Consider the following 17,835-nt stretch of genomic DNA (forward strand, 5'->3'; position numbering starts at 1 on the left):
TGCATTAGCATCGAACTGCCCCCGCGATATGCAACTTTTCAGGAAGTTAGAAACCAATACACACAGGCAGTTAGAAACGCCAAGGCATGCTTTTTCAAACAGAAATTTGCTTCCTGCAACTCTAACTCTAAAAAGTTCTGGGACATTGTAAAGTCCATGGAGAATAAGAACACCTCCTCCCAACTGCCCACTGCACTGAGGATAGGAAACTCTGTCACCACCGATAAGCCCACTATAATTGAGAATTTCAATAAGCATTTTTCTACGGCTGGCCATGCTTTCCACCTAACTACCCCTACTGCATTCAACAGCACTGCACCCCCCACAGCTACTCGCCCAAGCCTCCCTCCTTTCTCCTACTCCCAAATCCATCCAGCTGATGTTCTGAAAGAGCTGCAAAATCTGGACCCCTACAAATCAGCTGGGCTTGACAATCTGGACCCTTTCTTTCTAAAATTATCTGCCGAAATTATTGCAACCCCTATTACTAGCCTGTTCAACCTCTCTTTCGTGTCGTCTGAGATTCCCATAGATTGGAAAGCAGCTGCTGTCATCCCCCTCTTCAAAGGAGGTGACACTCTTGACCCAAATTGCTACAGACCTATATCCATCCTTCCCTGCCTTTCTAAGGTCTTCGAAAGCCAAGTCAACAAACAGATTACCGACCATTTCGAATCCCACTGCACCCTCTCCGCTATGCAATCTGGTTTCAGAGCTGGTCATGGGTGCACCTCAGCCACGCTCAAGGTCCTAAACGACATCGTAACCGCCATCGATAAGAAACAATACTGTGCTGCCGTATTCATTGACCTGGCCAAAGCTTTTGACTCTGTTAATCACCACATCCTCATCGGCAGACTCAGTAGCCTTGGTTTCACAAACGATTGCGTCGCCTGGTTCACCAACTACTTCTCTGATAGAGTTCAGTGTGTCAAATCGGAGGGCCTGCTGTCCGGACCTCTGGCAGTCTCTATGGGCGTACCACAGGGTTCAATTCTTGGGCCAACTCTTTTCTCTGTATACATCAATGATGTCGCTCTTGCTGCTGGTGAATCTCTGATCCACCTCTACGCAGACGACACCATTCTGTATACTTCTGGCCCTTCTTTGGACACTGTGTTAACAACCCTCCAGACGAGCTTCAATGCCATACAACTCTCCTTCCGTGGTCTCCAACTGCTCCTAAATACAAGTAAAACTAAATGCATGCTCTTCAACCGATCGCTGCCTGCACCTCCCCGCCTGTCCAGCATCACTTCTCTGGACGGTTCTGACTTAGAATTTGTGGACAACTACAAATACCTAGGTGTCTGGTTAGACTGTAAACTCTCCTTCCAGACTCACATCAATCATCTCCAATCCAAAGTTAAATCTAGAATTGGCTTCCTATTTCGCAACAAAGCATCCATCACTCATGCTGCCAAACGTACCCTCGTAAAACTGACCATCCTACCAATCCTCGACTTCGGCGATGTCATTTACAAAATAGCCTCCAATACCCTACTCAACAAGCTGGATGCAGTCTATCACAGTGCCATCTGTTTTGTCACCAAAGCCCCATATACTACCCACCACTGCGACCTGTACGCTCTCGTTGGCTGGCCTTCGCTTCATAATCGTCGCCAAACACATTGGCTCCAGGTCATCTACAAGACCCTGCTAGGTAAAGTCCCCCCTTATCTCCGCTCACTGGTCACCATAGCAGCACCCACCTGTGGCACGCGCTCCAGCAGGTATATCTCTCTGGTCACCCCTAAAGCCAACTCCCCCTTTGGTCGTCTCTCCTTCCAGTTCTCTGCTGCCAATGACTGGAACGAACTACAAAAATCTCTGAAACTGGAAACACTTATCTCCCTCACTAGCTTCAAGCACCAGCTATCAGAGAAGCTCCCAGATCACTGCACCTGTACATAGCCCATCTATAATTTAGCCCAAACTACTACCTCTTCCCCTACTTTATGTATTTTATTTATTTTGCTCCTTTACACCATATTATTTATATTTTAACTTTGAACTTTCTTCAAATAACAAATCTACCATTCCAGTGTTTACTTGCTATACTTTATTTACTCGGCCACCATGGCCTTTTTTTGCCTTTACCTCCCTTATCTCACATCATTTGCTCACATTGTATATAGTCTTATTTTTTCTACTGTATCATTGATTGTATGTTGTTTTACTCCATGTGTAACTCTGTGTTTTTGTATGTTGTCGAACTACTTTGCTTTATCTTGGCCAGGTCGCAATTGTAAATGAGAACTTGTTCTCAACTTGCCTACCTGGTTAAATAAAGGTGAAATAAAATAAATAAATAAATAAAATACATGGCAGCTCTGCTTCTAGCTCCTAAACAACTTGGCAGTATTGTTTTTTTGTGTTATTTTTTACATAAAAAAAATTACAAGCCTTTCGCTACACCCACAATAACATGTGCTACATATGTGACCGACAACATTTGCTACATATGTGACCGACAACATTTGCTACATATGTGACCAACAACATTTGCTACATATGTGACCGACAACATTTGCTACATATGTGACCGACAACATTTGCTACATGTGTATGTGACCAATAACATCTGATACTGATCTACATGTCATTCCTAGTACACCTACTGCTCTACATAGAGTTGAAGTCGGAAGTTTACATACACCTTAGCCAAATACATTTAAATTCAGTTTTTCACAATTCCTGACATTTAACCCTAGTAAAGATTCCCTGTCTAAGGTCAGTTAGGATCACCACTTTATTTTAAGAATGTGAAATATCAGAATAATAGTAGAAAGAATGATTTATTTCAGCTTTTATTTCTTTCATCACATTCCCAGTGGGTCAGAAGTTTACATACACTCAATTAGTATTTGGTAGCATTGCCTTTAAATTGTTTAACTTGGGTCAAACATTTCAGGTAGCCTTCCACAAGCTTCCCACAATAAGTTGGGTGAATTTTGTGCCATTCCTCCAGACAGAGATGGAGTAACTGAGTCAGGTTTGTAGGCCTCCTTGCTCGCACATGCTTTTTCAGTTCTGCCCACAAATTTTCTATAAAATTGAGGTAATGGCTTTGTGATGGCCTCTCCAATACCTTGACTTTGTTGTCCTTAAGCCATTTTGCCACAACTTTGGAAGTATGCTTGGGGTCATTGTCCATTTGCGACCAAGCTTTAACTTCCTGACTGATGTCTTGAGATGTTGCTTCAATATATCCACATCATTTTCGTTCCTCATGATGCCATCTATTTTGTGAAGTACACCAGTCTTTCCTGCAGCAAAGCACCCCCACGCCATGATGCTGCCACCCCCGTGCTTCACGGTTGGGATGGTGTTCTTCGGCTTGCAAGCCTCCCCCTTTTTCCTCTAAACATAACGATGGTCATTATGGCCAAACAGTTCTATTTTTATTTCATCAGACCAGAGGACATTTCTCCAAAAAGTACCATCTTTGTCCCCATGTGCAGTTGCAAACCATAGTCTGGCCTTTTTTTATGGCAGTTTGGAGCAGTGGCTGCATCCTTTCAGGTTATGTCGATATAGGACTCGTTTTTACTGTGGATATAGATACTTTTGTACCTGTTTCCTCCAGCATCTTCACAAGGTCCTTTGCTATTGTTCTGGGATTGATTTGCACTTTTCGCACCAAAGTACGTTCATCTCTAGGAGACAGAACGCGTCTCCTTCCTGAGCGGTATGATGGCTGCGTGGTCCCATGGTGTTTATACTTGCGTACTATTGTTTGTACAGATGAACATGGTACCTTCAGGCGTTTGGAAATTGCTCCCAAGGATGAACCAGACTTGTGGAGGTCTACACTGTTTGATTTCTGAGGTTTTGTCTGATTTCTTTTGAATTTCCGATGATGTCAAGCAAAGAGGCACTGAGTTTGAAGGCAGGCCTTGAAATACATCCATAGGTACACCTCCAATTGACTCAAATGATGTCAATTAGCCTATCAGAAGTTTCTAAAGCCATGACATCATTTTCTGGAATTTTCCAAGCTGTTTTAAGGCACAGTCAACTTAGTGTATGTAAACTTCTGACCCACTGGAGTTGTGGGTCAGAAATCATTCGCAAGGAAATTCCTGCAAAAATATTATTTGAAGATTGTCTTCAAATAATATTTTTCAGGGACCTCCTTGCGAATGATTGCACATCTAAACAGGCTTCAAATAATATTTTTCTGGGATCTCCTTGCGAATGATTGCATATCTAAACAGGCTTCAAATATTTTTCAGGGATCTCCTTGCGAATGATTACATATCTAAACAGGCTTCAAATAATATTTTTCAGGGATCTCCTTGCGAATGATTGCATATCTAAACAGGCTTCAAATAATATTTTTCAGGGATCTCCTTGCGAATGATTGCATATCTAAACAGGCTTCAAATAATATTTTTCAGGGATCTCCTTGCGAATGATTGCATATCTAAACAGGCTACAGTAGTCATCATGGCATAATATATATATATATATATATAAAATGGTGTGACAGACTGAAGTCACTTTACATAAGACAAGGCAACAGACGGGTAAGATTGCATTTGTTTGGTAAAAGCAGTATGATAAATACACATGTAGGTAGAGTCCTTTCTCGTTTTCCTCCATTTCTTTTAAGTGAAATAATCTCTGTAAACAATTGTTGGGAAAAATACTTGTGTCATGTACAAAGTAGATGTCCTAACCGACTTGCCAAAACTATAGTTTGTTAATTAACAAGACATTTTTGGAGTGGTTGAGAAACAAGATTTAATGACTCCAACCTAAGTGTATGTAAACTTCTGACTTCAACATTCCTAGTACACCTACTGCTCTACATATCATTCTAGTATATCTATATCTACTGCTCTACATATCATTCTAGTATATCTACTGCTCTACATATCATTCTAGTATATATACACACTGCTCTACATATCATTCTAGTATATATACACACTGCTCTACATATCATTCTAGTATATATACACACACTGCTCTACATATCATTCTAGTATATATACACACTGCTCTACATATCATTCTAGTATATATACACACACTGCTCTACATATCATTCCAGTATATCTACACACTGCTGTACATATCATTCCAGTATATCTTGTGTAAATTAATCCAGTATAGATTGCATTTGGATTACTGTTACAGTGTTGTTAATTAGATTACTGTTAGTGTTATTTCATTATTAGTATATCTACTGTACATATCATTCTAGTATATATACTGCTCTACATATCATTCTAGTATATATACACTGCTAAACATATCATTCATAGTATATCTTGTGTAAATTAATCCAGTATAGATAGGTATAGATTGCATTTGGATTACTGTTACAGTGTTGTTAATTAGATTACTGTTAGTGTTATTTGGGTTGTTAATTAGATTCGTTATGACACTTCTTGTCATTTGTTTTTTTAAATGATTGTGTGCCAGTTTGACTTTTTAATACATTGTTAGGCGCTAGTACCATAAGCATTTCACGGCCCCGCTATAACATCTGCTAAACTGTGTAGGCGACCAATAAACTTTGATTTGACCTTGGGACACAACCTCAATATAACCTCAATACAACCACACAGCCCTTGGCTGCTCCGTCAGCCTACACCCAGACACACAACCTTCATCTGACTGCACCTGGGGACACAGACAACAAACTTGTAATGGACTATGAATTAAATATAGACAACACTGACCCCCAGTGGACTGCTATCTACATGACAGCTTGTACAGTCAACCTCTGTTGTACAGTCAACCTCTGTTGTACAGTCAACCTCTGTTGTACAGTCAACCTCTGTTGTACAGTCAACCTCTGTTGTACAGTCAACCTCTGTTGTACAGTCCTCGGTGCCGGTTAGTCAGCGACTCGTCAATCCCTAGACACTTACCATCTCCAAACAACGGTTTTTTTTCTCCATCTATCCCCGCCACGCTTGAAAAAAGCCACTGGACTGCGAGATAAAACGTGTTTCTACCAGATAGAAAAACAACATGGCTTCTTCTTCTATGAGGTTTAACGGCGGTTGGCATCCAATTTGTTCCATTACCGCCACCTACTAGGCTGGAGTACAACTACCTTATACTTTGCTTGAAAAATAAAATATTAATAAATACCCTACCATCTAACACTACACTCAGTCATTTCAAAATTATATCAAATAAAAAGACCACCCCCCCCTACTCCACTAATTAAATGTATTTATTCCTACCTCATGCCATCACCCTGAAAGGATGGGACATCACCACTTAACACATCATGTTACTCTTTCTATTGTCAAGTCACACACACCTCTCTGCAGCTGCCACCACAACCTCAATTTCCTGAGACTTCAGATCCATCCCTGCAGTACAGTTGATAAACATTGCTATAAATTCTAAAAATCCAATCTTACTGAAACGTACATCACATTTTGGCCTATCCCTCTGTACTGGTATATCTCTACTACTCTCACCCCTCCTCCCCCTTGACCTATCTTCCTCTACTTTCTTCACTGCCTCAGCATATGACAACTTCTGCACTACTTTAACCCTGGAAACCTCAACCTGCCTCTCTCGCACTGGACATATCTGATCCCCAGCCCCATGGGCACCCATACAATTAACACATTCCACTACTTTTATCCGGCTCAAGCTCAGCCTCTTCTTCCCTCTCTCACTTAGACCTCCTCTCCCTCTCTTTTTCCCTCCATTCCTCCTCCGTTTTCCAAGTATACGTCTCCTTATGATAAATCTGCACTACTCCTGCCAACCATCTTGTTCTTGCTTTCTCTAGGGACTCCATTTCCCCCAAAAACGAAATCAATCCAATATGGCTGCCAATGCAATGCCATATATGGACATGTCTGTGTGAGGTCCAAACTCAGTAGCTCTACTCTCATTGGTCCTAAGACATCATGGATGAGATCAATGGGTCATCAGAAATAGGTATCATATCTATAGCTACTTAGTTTGCAACAAATAATATCTAACGTTTACATTATTTTATTTATATAAAAAAATAAAATCTGAATGCGATGCTCACGATCAGCTAGATAGCTAGCTAGCTAACTTTAGCTAGCTACAACTAGATCGATGGTAATGGTGCATATTTAACTTGTTATGGATAGGGGGCAGTATTTTCACGGCCGGATAAAACACGTACCCGATTTAATCTGGTTATTACTCCTGCCCAGAAACTAGAATATGCATATAATTAGTAGCTTTGGATAGAAAACACTCCAAAGTTTCTAAAACTGTTTGAATGGTGTCTGTGAGTATAACAGAACTCAAATGGCAGGCCAAAACCTGAGAAGATTCTGTACAGGAAGTACCCTGTCTGACCATTTCTTGGCCTTCTTTGTCATCTCTATCCAAATCAAAGGATCTCTGCTGTAACGTGATACTTTCTAAGGCTCCCATAGGCTCTCAGAAGGCGCCAGAACGTTGAATGATGAATTTGCAGCCCATGGCTGAAAAACAGTAGCGCATTTGGATAGTGGTCGATCTGAGAACAATGAGACGGGCGCGCGCATGCATGTGAAGAGTCCATTTTAGATTATCAGTCTTTGAACGAAAACAACGACTCCCGGTCGGAATATTATCGCTATTTTACGAGAAAAATCGCATAAAAATAGATTTTAAACAGCGTTTGACATGCTTCGAAGTACGGTAATGGAATATTTTGACATTTTTGGTCACGATACGCGTCCACGCATCACCCTTCGTTACCCTTCGGATAGTGTCTTGAACGCACAAACAAAACGCCGCTATTTGGATATAACTATGGATTATTTGGAACCAAACCAACATTTGTTGTTGAAGTAGAAGTCCTGGGAGTGCATTCTGATGAAGAACAGCAAAGGTAATCCAATTTTTCTTATAGTAAATCTGAGTTGGTGAGGGTCAAACTTGGTGGGTGTCAAAATAGCTAGCCCGTGATGGCGAGCTATCTACTCAGAATATTGCAAAATGTGCTTTCACCGAAAAGCTATTTTAAAATCGGACACCGCGATTGCATAAAGGAGTTCTGTATCTATAATTCTTAAAATAATTGTTATGTTTTTTGTGAACGTTTATCGTGAGTAATTTAGTAAATTCACCGGAAGTGTTCGGTGGAAATGCTAGTTCTGAACGTCACATGCTAATGTAAAAAGCTGGTTTTTGATATAAATATGAACTTGATTGAACAAAACATGCATGTATTGTATAACATAATGTCCTAGGAGTGTCATCTGATGAAGATCATCAAAGGTTAGTGCTGCATTTAGCTGTGGTTTTGTTTTTTGTGACATTATATGCTAGCTTGAAAATTGGGTGTCTGATTATTTCTGGCTGGGTACTCTGCTGACATAATCTAATGTTTTGCTTTCGTTGTAAAGACTTTTTGAAATCGGACAGTGTGGTTAGATAAAGGAGAGTCTTCTCTTTAAAATGCTGTAAAGTAGTCATATGTTTGAAAAATTAAAGTTTTCAGATTTTCGAGGAGTTTGTATTTCGCGCCACGCCCAATCATTGGATATTGGAGCGGTGTTCCGCTAGCGGAACGTCTAGATGTAAGAGGTTTAAGTTATTAAACTTCTTCGGGATCAGTGTCCCTTCCACCGGACGGTTGAGCTAACGTAGGCTAATGCGATTAGCATGAGGTTATAAGTAACAAGAAAATTTCCCAGGACGTAGAGATATCTGATATTGGCAGAAAGCTTAAATTCTTGTTAATCTAACTGCACTGTCCAATTTACAGTAGCTATTACTGTGAAAGAATACCATGCTATTGTTTGAGGAGAGTGCACAGTTTTGAACATGAAAAGTTATTAATAAACAAATTAGGCACATTTGGGCAGTCTTAATACAACATTTTGAACAGAAATGAGAGAGAGAGAGAGAGAGAGAGAGAGACAAACACACACAGACGTGGTACTGTAGTACAGTACTGTAGTACAACATGCAGGCTTAACATCCAGACGTGGTACAGTACTGTAGTACAACAAGCAGGCTTAACATCCAGACGTGGTACAGTACTGTAGTACAACAAGCAGGCTTAACATCCATACATTCACATACTTTACTTATTTACACAAGGCTCCATGGGAAATGAAATACCTATTTGATCCGACCACCTTTTGCGAAAATGTTTTGAAGTTGACTATCAGTCTGCAACTGCCACAAGACAGTCCTATCTTCATCCTTCCCTTCCTGACATTTACATTTTTTGTAATTTAGTAGACGCTCTTATCCAGAGCGATTTCCATGAACAATTAGTGTTTAAAAGTGCCTTGCTCAAGGGCACATCGGCATATTTTTCACCTTGTGCTCTGGGATTCGAACTAGTGACCTTTCGGTTACTGGTCCAGTGTTCTAACCGGTGATGTAAGATACCTGCATTTTAATATTCTCTTTCATCTTCCCTAACATACAGTGGCATTTTTCCTATTTTGTTGCGTTACAACCTGGAATTAAAATGGATTTTTGGGGGGTTTGTATCATTTGATTTACACAACATGCCTACCACTTTGAAGATGCAAAATATGTTTTATTGTGACACAAGCAAGAAATAAGACAAAAAAACTGAACTTGAGCGTGCATAATTATTCACCCCCCTATTTCTGACTTTTGTGACTCCTCTACTTGGCTGGAAAATGTTTGTATGCTTTTGTAAGTGGGGCGCTGTCCTCAGATAATCGCATGGTATGCTTTCGCCGTAAAGCCTTTTTGAAATCTGACACAGCGGCTGGATTAACAAGAAATGAATCTTTAAGCCGATGTATAACACTTGTATATTTTATGAATGTTTATTATGAGTATTTCTGTATTTTGAATTTGGCGCTCTGCAATTTCACCGGATGTTGGCCATGGACGCTACCGTCCCACCTGCCCATAAGAAGTTTTTAAGAACAGCCCTTAACTGTGGTATATTGGCCATAACCAGTGTTTTCGGAAAGTATTCAGACCCCTTGACTTTTTCCACATTTTGTTATGTTACCCCATAATGACTAAGTGGAAATAGGTTTTTAGAAATTTTTGCTAATTTATTAAAAATAAAAAACAAAAGTTTGGACACACCTACTCATTCCAGGGTTTTTCTTTATTTTTACTATTTTCTACATTGTAGAATAATAGTGAAGACAATCGAACTATGAAATAACACATATGGAATCATGTAGTAACCAAAAAAGTGTTAAACAAATCAAAATATATTGGATATTTTAGATTCTTCAAAGCAACCACCCTTTGCCTTGATGTCACCCAGTAAAATACTACTTGAGTAAAAGTCTAAAAGTATTTGGTTTTAAATATACTTAAGTATCAAAAGTAAAAGTATATATAATTTCACATTCGGACCCTATTTTAAAAATTTTCACCGAAAATGACATACCCAAATCTAACTGCCTGTAGCCCAGGCCCTAAAATGACAGACCCAAATCTAACTGCCTGTAGCCCAGGCCCTAAAATGACAGACCCAAATCTAACTGCCTGTAGCCCAGGACCTGAAGCAAGGATATGCATACACATCAAATTGTATTAGTCACATGCGCCGAATACAACAGGTGTAGACCTTACCTTGAAATGCTGAACTACTTACTTACAAGCCCTTATCCAACAATGCAGTTTTAAGAAAAATAAGAGTTAAGTAAAAAATAGATAAGTAAAAAATAACAAATAATTAAAGAGCAGCAGTAAAATAACAGTAACAAGGCTATATACAGGGGGTACCGGTACAGAGTCAATGTGCTGTTAGTCAAGGTAATTGAGGTAATATGTACATGTAGGTAGAGTTATTAAAGTAACTATGCATAGATAACCAGAGAGTAGCGGGGGGGGGGGAATGCAAATAGTCCGGGTAGCCATTTCATTAGATGTTCCTGGGGGTAGAAGCTGTTAAGAAACCTTTTGGACCTAGACTTGGTGCTCCAGGTACTGCTTGCCGTGCGGTAGCAGAGAGAACAGTCTGTGACAAGGGTGGCTGGAGTCATTGACAATTTCTAGGACCTTCCTCTGACATCGTCTGGTATAGAGGTCCTGGATGGCAGGAAGCTTAGCCCCAGTGATGTACTGGGCCGTACGCACTATCCTCTGTAGTGCCTTGCGGTCGGAGGCCGAGCAGTTGCCATACCAGGCTGTGATGCAACCAGTCAGGATGCTCTCAATGGGGCAGCTGTACAACTTTTTGAGGATCTGAGTACCCATACCAAATCTTTTCAGTCTCCGAGGGGGAATAGGTTTTGTCGTGCCCTCTTCTCGACTGTCTTGGTGTGCTTGGACCATGATAATTTGTTGGTGATGTGGACACCAAGGGACTTGAAGCTCTCAATCAGCTCCACTACAGCCCTGTCGATGAGAATGGGGACATGCTCCATCCTTCTTTTCCTGTAGTGTATAAACAATTTGCATGTTTCCATCAAATTAACTTGTTCCGGATTTAAGACTGCCCGTGATGACATTGTGCACAAAATAATAACTTTTGCGGTTAAATTCCAAATAAATGTACCAAATTAAAAAATACAACGTGATGAGATGATTATGGACAGAAGAGCAAGATTCTCGCTCTTATCCATAATGTCATCATGTAGACTAGCCTACCAGCATTGTATCTGGGAGCTGTTGGCTGGAGAGCACATGCCAAGACCAGAGGAGGCACATTGACTACACAACACTATCGGTACAATTGAAAACGGGATAGAAACACATTGGACATTTAATACATTGAACATTTAGATTTGATTCGAACAAACTTCAGTGAAAAAGTACATTTTGCGTCATCACGCACTGGTTTTGGAAAACACACCACTGCTGGGAAAAAGTGGTTTCTACTGACAATTGAGATGTATAAACTATGCCATAAGGAGACAACGAGCGGATAAGAGGCAAACCATAATTTCAATTAAGACATTAATGAGCGAGCCCGGATGGACATAGTCAATATAACTATTTCTTCAGCACTTCTAAAATGTACAGGGACAGAATTCAGAACATGGGCCATTATTACCTGTACACCAAGTCAGAACCGTAGGATAAATAAAGGGGGCATATAAGCAGACAATGAAAGCTCTTACAATATTCAATGATTACATGTATCTAAAATTAGCTATAGGCAGATTGCCATGTCTCATTTTCGATTAATTGAAAATTATCCTTTTTTTCAAAGTATCTCTCTTTTTCAAACAAGCATTGCAGAGTTGGCTACCATTTCATCCCCCTGAAAAGATAGAACAAATATTATGGCTGAACTCAAACGTGCTGGTTGATAAAATACCTGTATTTATGGGAAAGATGTTTGAAAAGGGTATTTTATTCTTAAATGATATTGTAAATTGGAATGGTAGAGTTATGTCCTTTGTGGAGTTATCAGAATTGTATGGGAAGGTCTGCTCAATCCAAGAATACAACCAATTGATTACAGCATTACCCCAAAAATGGAGGAGGCAGGTAGCAGCGGGAGGAGGTAGGGAACTGGTCTTTCTGCCCAATATAAAGGATCAAAACTGGCGGAGGAATAAAAATAGCATAAATAGGAAAGTATACCAGTTTCATTTGAGGACCAGAATGTTGACAACTGTGCCATACAGATTGCAAAATAGTTGGGAAGAGATTTTTGATGTACCGATTCCATGGTACATGGTGTATGAGTTGATATACACTGCTCAAAAAAATAAAGGGAACACTTAAACAACACAATGTAACTCCAAGTCAATCACACTTCTGTGAAATCAAACTGTCCACTTAGGAAGCAACACTGATTGACAATAAATTTCACATGCTGTTGTGCAAATGGAGTAGACAACAGGTGGAAATTATAGGCAATTAGCAAGACACCCCCAATAAAGGAGTGGTTCTGCAGGTGGTAACCACAGACCACTTCTCAGTTCCTATACTTCCTGGCTGATGTTTTGGTCACTTTTGAATGCTGGCGGTGCTTTCACTCTAGTGGTAGCATGAGACGGAGTCTACAACCCACACAAGTGGCTCAGGTAGTGCAGCTCATCCAGGATGGCACATCAATGCGAGCTGTGGCAAGAAGGTTTGCTGTGTCTGTCAGCGTAGTGTCCAGAGCATGGAGGCGCTACCAGGAGACAGGCCAGTACATCAGGAGACGTGGAGAAGGCCGTAGGAGGGCAACAACCCAGCAGCAGGACCGCTACCTCCGCCTTTGTGCAAGGAGGAGCAGGAGAAGCACTGCCAGAGCCCTGCAAAATGACCTCCAGCAGGCCACAAATGTGCATGTGTCTGCTCAAACGGTCAGAAACAGACTCCATGAGGGTGGTATGAGGGCCCAACGTCCACAGGTGGGGGTTGTGCTTACAGCCCAACACCGTGCAGGACGTTTGGCATTTGCCAGAGACCACCAAGATTGGCAAATTCGCCATTGGCGCCCTGTGCTCTTCACAGATGAAAGCAGGTTCACACTGAGCACGTGACAGATGTGACAGAGTCTGGAGACACCGTGGAGAACGTTCTGCTGCCTGCAACATCCTCCAGCATGACCGGTTTGGCGGTGGGTCAGTCATGGTGTGGGGTGGCATTTCTTTGGGGGGCCGCACAGCCCTCCATGTGCTCGCCAGAGGTAGCCTGACTGCCATTAGGTACCGAGATGAGATCCTCAGACCCCTTGTGAGACCATATGCTGGTGCGGTTGGCCCTGGGTTCCTCCTAATGCAAGACAATGCTAGACCTCATGTGGCTGGAGTGTGTCAGCAGTTCCTGCAAGATGCTATGGACTGGCCCGCCCGTTCCCCAGACCCGAATCCAATTGAGCACATCTGGGACATCATGTCTCAATAAAAATTCAAAAATAAAACATAATAAAAAGTACATTTGAATGACACTGAGGGACAGTGTTTTTACAACTAATGCCGGTTTGCCTGAGGCTGATGCCATGCAGTTGTTTGTACACATGCATATACACACGCTCTCATTCAAATAAACACATACAAGAACACACACATACATGTAATAGTGCCAGACATGCACACAAACATATACAGTTGGCATTGCTGTTATGATTTCACTTGTCCTTGATGTCCTTTGTTTTAAATGTATTATTTTGTTGTATTTGTTTTTGCATTGTTGTTTGATGTTTTCTTCTGTCTTTTCCTTATTTCTCTTTAGTTCATTGTCTTGGTTGTTGGTGCATTGGGGGGTTCTTAGGGGTGGGGAATGGAATGAATTGTATTTTTTATTTTTCTTCCTGGGGGGGCTGTAGGAGGGGTCTCGAATGGTGGAGGGACAGCTATTGGGGAACTATGGGGGGGATCTTGGAGGGTTCGGGTTCACGTTTTTTGGCCTGGTGGTAGATCTGTCAACGTGCCCTTGAGCAGGGCATTGACCCTGGATGCTTCTGTGTGTTGCTCTGAATGGGAGTCTGTTGGATGACTGGTATGATGTAGTTGTTGGGCGGCTTCCCTGCAAGTATATTGTATGTTTAGTATATTCAATAAATAAAAAAATATAATTATAAAAAAATGTAAAAAGCAGACAATGAAAGTTCTTACAATATTCAATGATTATATTTATCTAAAACAGGCTATAGGCTACATGCGCCACCAAGTCAGAACAGTAGGCTAAGTTATGAGGGGGAAAGGGACCAAATTATTAGGGTGAGGCACATGGGCTACTAACAGCTTACTACACAACATACACTTAGTATTACTTTCTTAGCTACAGTATACATATCTCCCTGGTATATTACATAATTTATGCAGCATCATAAAATACATTTTTGGACTCACCTCATTGTGCTGTGCTCACTCGAACAGGAAGGTGGCGCAGAGGTCCCTATTGTGGGCAAATTCTGTCATCAACCTTTGTCATCAATCTGGCATTCTGTGGATTTATGGTGCTTTCAAGACAACTGGAAACTCAGGGGAAAAAAACTAGTTTGAATCATGACGTCAGTGATCTTCAGGTCGGCGCTCTATGTAACAGGTAGGACATAGCTGTTTTTATAAGGTTTTTTCTCAGATCAGTCTTGGGAAGTTGAACAATAAACAGAGCTGTGTCTCTGTTGCCCAACTCATGTAACCTCACCACAGTACTTAGTAGTAGTGGCACCTTTCCTAATAGTATAGGGTGAAATGTTACAAATAACTCACTGTATGCAGCCCCTCAGATTATGTGGGTTAATACCATGGAGAATCCACCTGTAATACATCCCAATACCTAAGGCAGGTTAGGTCCCCTACTCCAAGGCAGTAGTAATGAAAAGAAAGTTCTGCTTTAAAATAATGAAAATATATTGTCAGTTTTAGGCAACAACACTATCAGGCACAATTTCACAGTTCACAGAATAACCTACCTCACGTGCAGCCTAGCTTGAAGACAACCAATGAACACATAGCAATACAACCTAGCAGTCTTACAGCATTTATCTCAGATATCACAATAACGAAACAAAACTGAAATAAAGAATGACAGCCGTTACGGTGTTCATGGAGTCTGTATGAGGTCCAGCAGGGACTCAAATAATAGAGGAAGTCTGCAACGTTGTCACGGAAATATTATTCTCCTTTGAATGGCTAATTAGGCCTACATGTTTGTTATTGACAGTGTCCCTTCTTATCCTTGCACTACTATGTAAAGTCAAACAACTGAAAAGTCCACAACTTCAGATGTCCTCTTCTTTCAGGACATAAACAGGAAGTTCAATTACTTCCACGGGAATCTTTTATAACTAAATCACTTCAACTCATAGCTCTCCTCTGGTGTTGGTAACAATTATTTGATGTCTATCATTCTGGTGGGTGGCTAGCAAGCATCACTCTGGCTGGTAGCTAGCTCCATCGAATGAACTCACGTTAATTCCAAAGGTGAAAATGACAGTAATTCGGTAGTATGGAACAATCCTCTTCCAGAACCAGCACGTCCTCTTTCTCCAACGATACTAATCGTTATCATTCTCTCTCTCCTCCTTTTGCAACACACTTGCCTGTGCACTCCCTCGCACCACCTCCCCCCAGGACCTTTTTAGAGCCGGCCGTGAAGTTACCTGGCTCATAGTAGTCTTGGAAAGTCCCTGAACAGAACAGCAATAGCCATATCCCATATCCGCCATATCCCATATCCGCCATATCTAGAAAGAGGCTTGAGTTCCCGACTTGGAATTCCGAGTTTTCCTAGTCGGAGCTCTTTTTTTCAGAGTTCCCAGTTGTCTTGAACTCATTGAAGTCTGAGATTTCCCAGTCCCGAGTTTCCAGTTGTTCTTAACAAGGCAGAAGTCCTGCTGGATTGACAGCGTGGTCAATGTATTCAACCTTTTCTGGCCCATGTTGTGCTGCGAGGGAATGTTTATCCTTTTAAGCTTGGAAAAGAGATCCTTAAACCAAGACTTGGACCTCACACCCGCTCCACTGAATAGCAGGCTAGTGATTGCTTTGCAACGTATGCAGTTAACCGCTGATTCCTTCCAAACCACTCATTGTTGAATTTACAATGTCCAACTTGTTGTGTAATGTTTATGGCCAATGAGCACCCATACGTTTTATCTATACTTTCTCTTTATATGTCAAGGATTGAAAAGATAGAAAAGGATTTGCCAGAAGATTGTTTAACTTGTTTCATAATGATATCTGCTAGCTAAGATTTTGAAAGTATGATGCTGACATTATCAGTCCAATCAAAGGTACGGTAGATATAACTGGATTAGATGTAGTTTTATCTGTGGCCAATGACCTTGAGCATTCTTGGATGGGCACTTCTAATATAACTCTATGGCAGTACCCAAGGGGGCTTGAATTTTTTAGTTCTCCCCGTAGATTTGGCAGTGATGTAGTGTCCCCATGAGTGACAGAACACTGAGCCAATCACGGCGTAACTAGAGAAGATTATCAACCCCTACGCTCTGTATTTTCTGCTGGCTTGCCCCACCACCACAGACAGCACTGAGCTGGGTGGAAATACCTGCATTTTGGAGCTGCGCCACCACCACAGAAAGCACTGAGCTGGGCTGAAACACATGCATTTTGGAGCTGCCCCACCACCACAGAAAGCACTGAGATGGGCTGAAACACCTGCATTTTGGAGCTGCCCCACCACTACAGAAAGCACTGAGCTAGGCTGAAACACCTACATTTTGGAGCTGCCCCACCACCACAGAAAGCACTGAGCTAGGCTGAAACACCTGCATTATGGAGCTGCCCCACCACCACAGAAAGCACTGAGCTAGGCTGAAACACCTGCATTTTGGAACTGCCCTACCACCACAGAAAGCACTGAGCTAGGCTGAAACACCTGCATTTTGGAGCTGCCTTACTCAAGAAAACCAGAAAGAGACCATGTTTTGTATGCAGCTTTATTAACTGTTTTTTCCCTTTTTTTACATTGTTTGCAAACTGATATGTGACACGTATTAATGCCAAAATGACATGCAAAACATGCAACAACAAAACAAACAAACAAAAAGAAAGCTAAACAGCTCTGTCCCACGTGCCCTGAAGGACAGGTCGCCACTGAACTCAACTCAACCAAAGATGTTATGAGAACTGAACCAGAGGTGGTTTGCCGTGCCCCAAATTCAGAGAATGCTTTATGAAAAAAAATATACATTTCTCTGTGTATTTATGGTGTTTTGCTCCTTCTTCAGCTTCTATGTTGCATTTTATGAAGGTTTCCCATGCATGCATGTGCTGCATTTACCACAAGGAGCTCATCTTATTGCTTGAAAACATCCACATTTTTCAGAACCCACCAGTCCTTGAGCATATCAATGGACGTTTTTGTAACATACTTGGCGCTTCATTACTAAACACCAACAGACAGGAGAGGAGAAATGCACAGTGAAAAGGTCCCTGCATCTATCTCTCTATCTATCTCTCTAATTCAAGGGGTTTTATTGGCATGTGTTAACATTGAAAAAGCAAATTAAGT

The sequence above is a fragment of the Salmo trutta genome, unplaced genomic scaffold (assembly GCF_901001165.1).
Source record: "Salmo trutta unplaced genomic scaffold, fSalTru1.1, whole genome shotgun sequence".
Lineage (NCBI taxonomy): Eukaryota > Metazoa > Chordata > Actinopteri > Salmoniformes > Salmonidae > Salmo > Salmo trutta.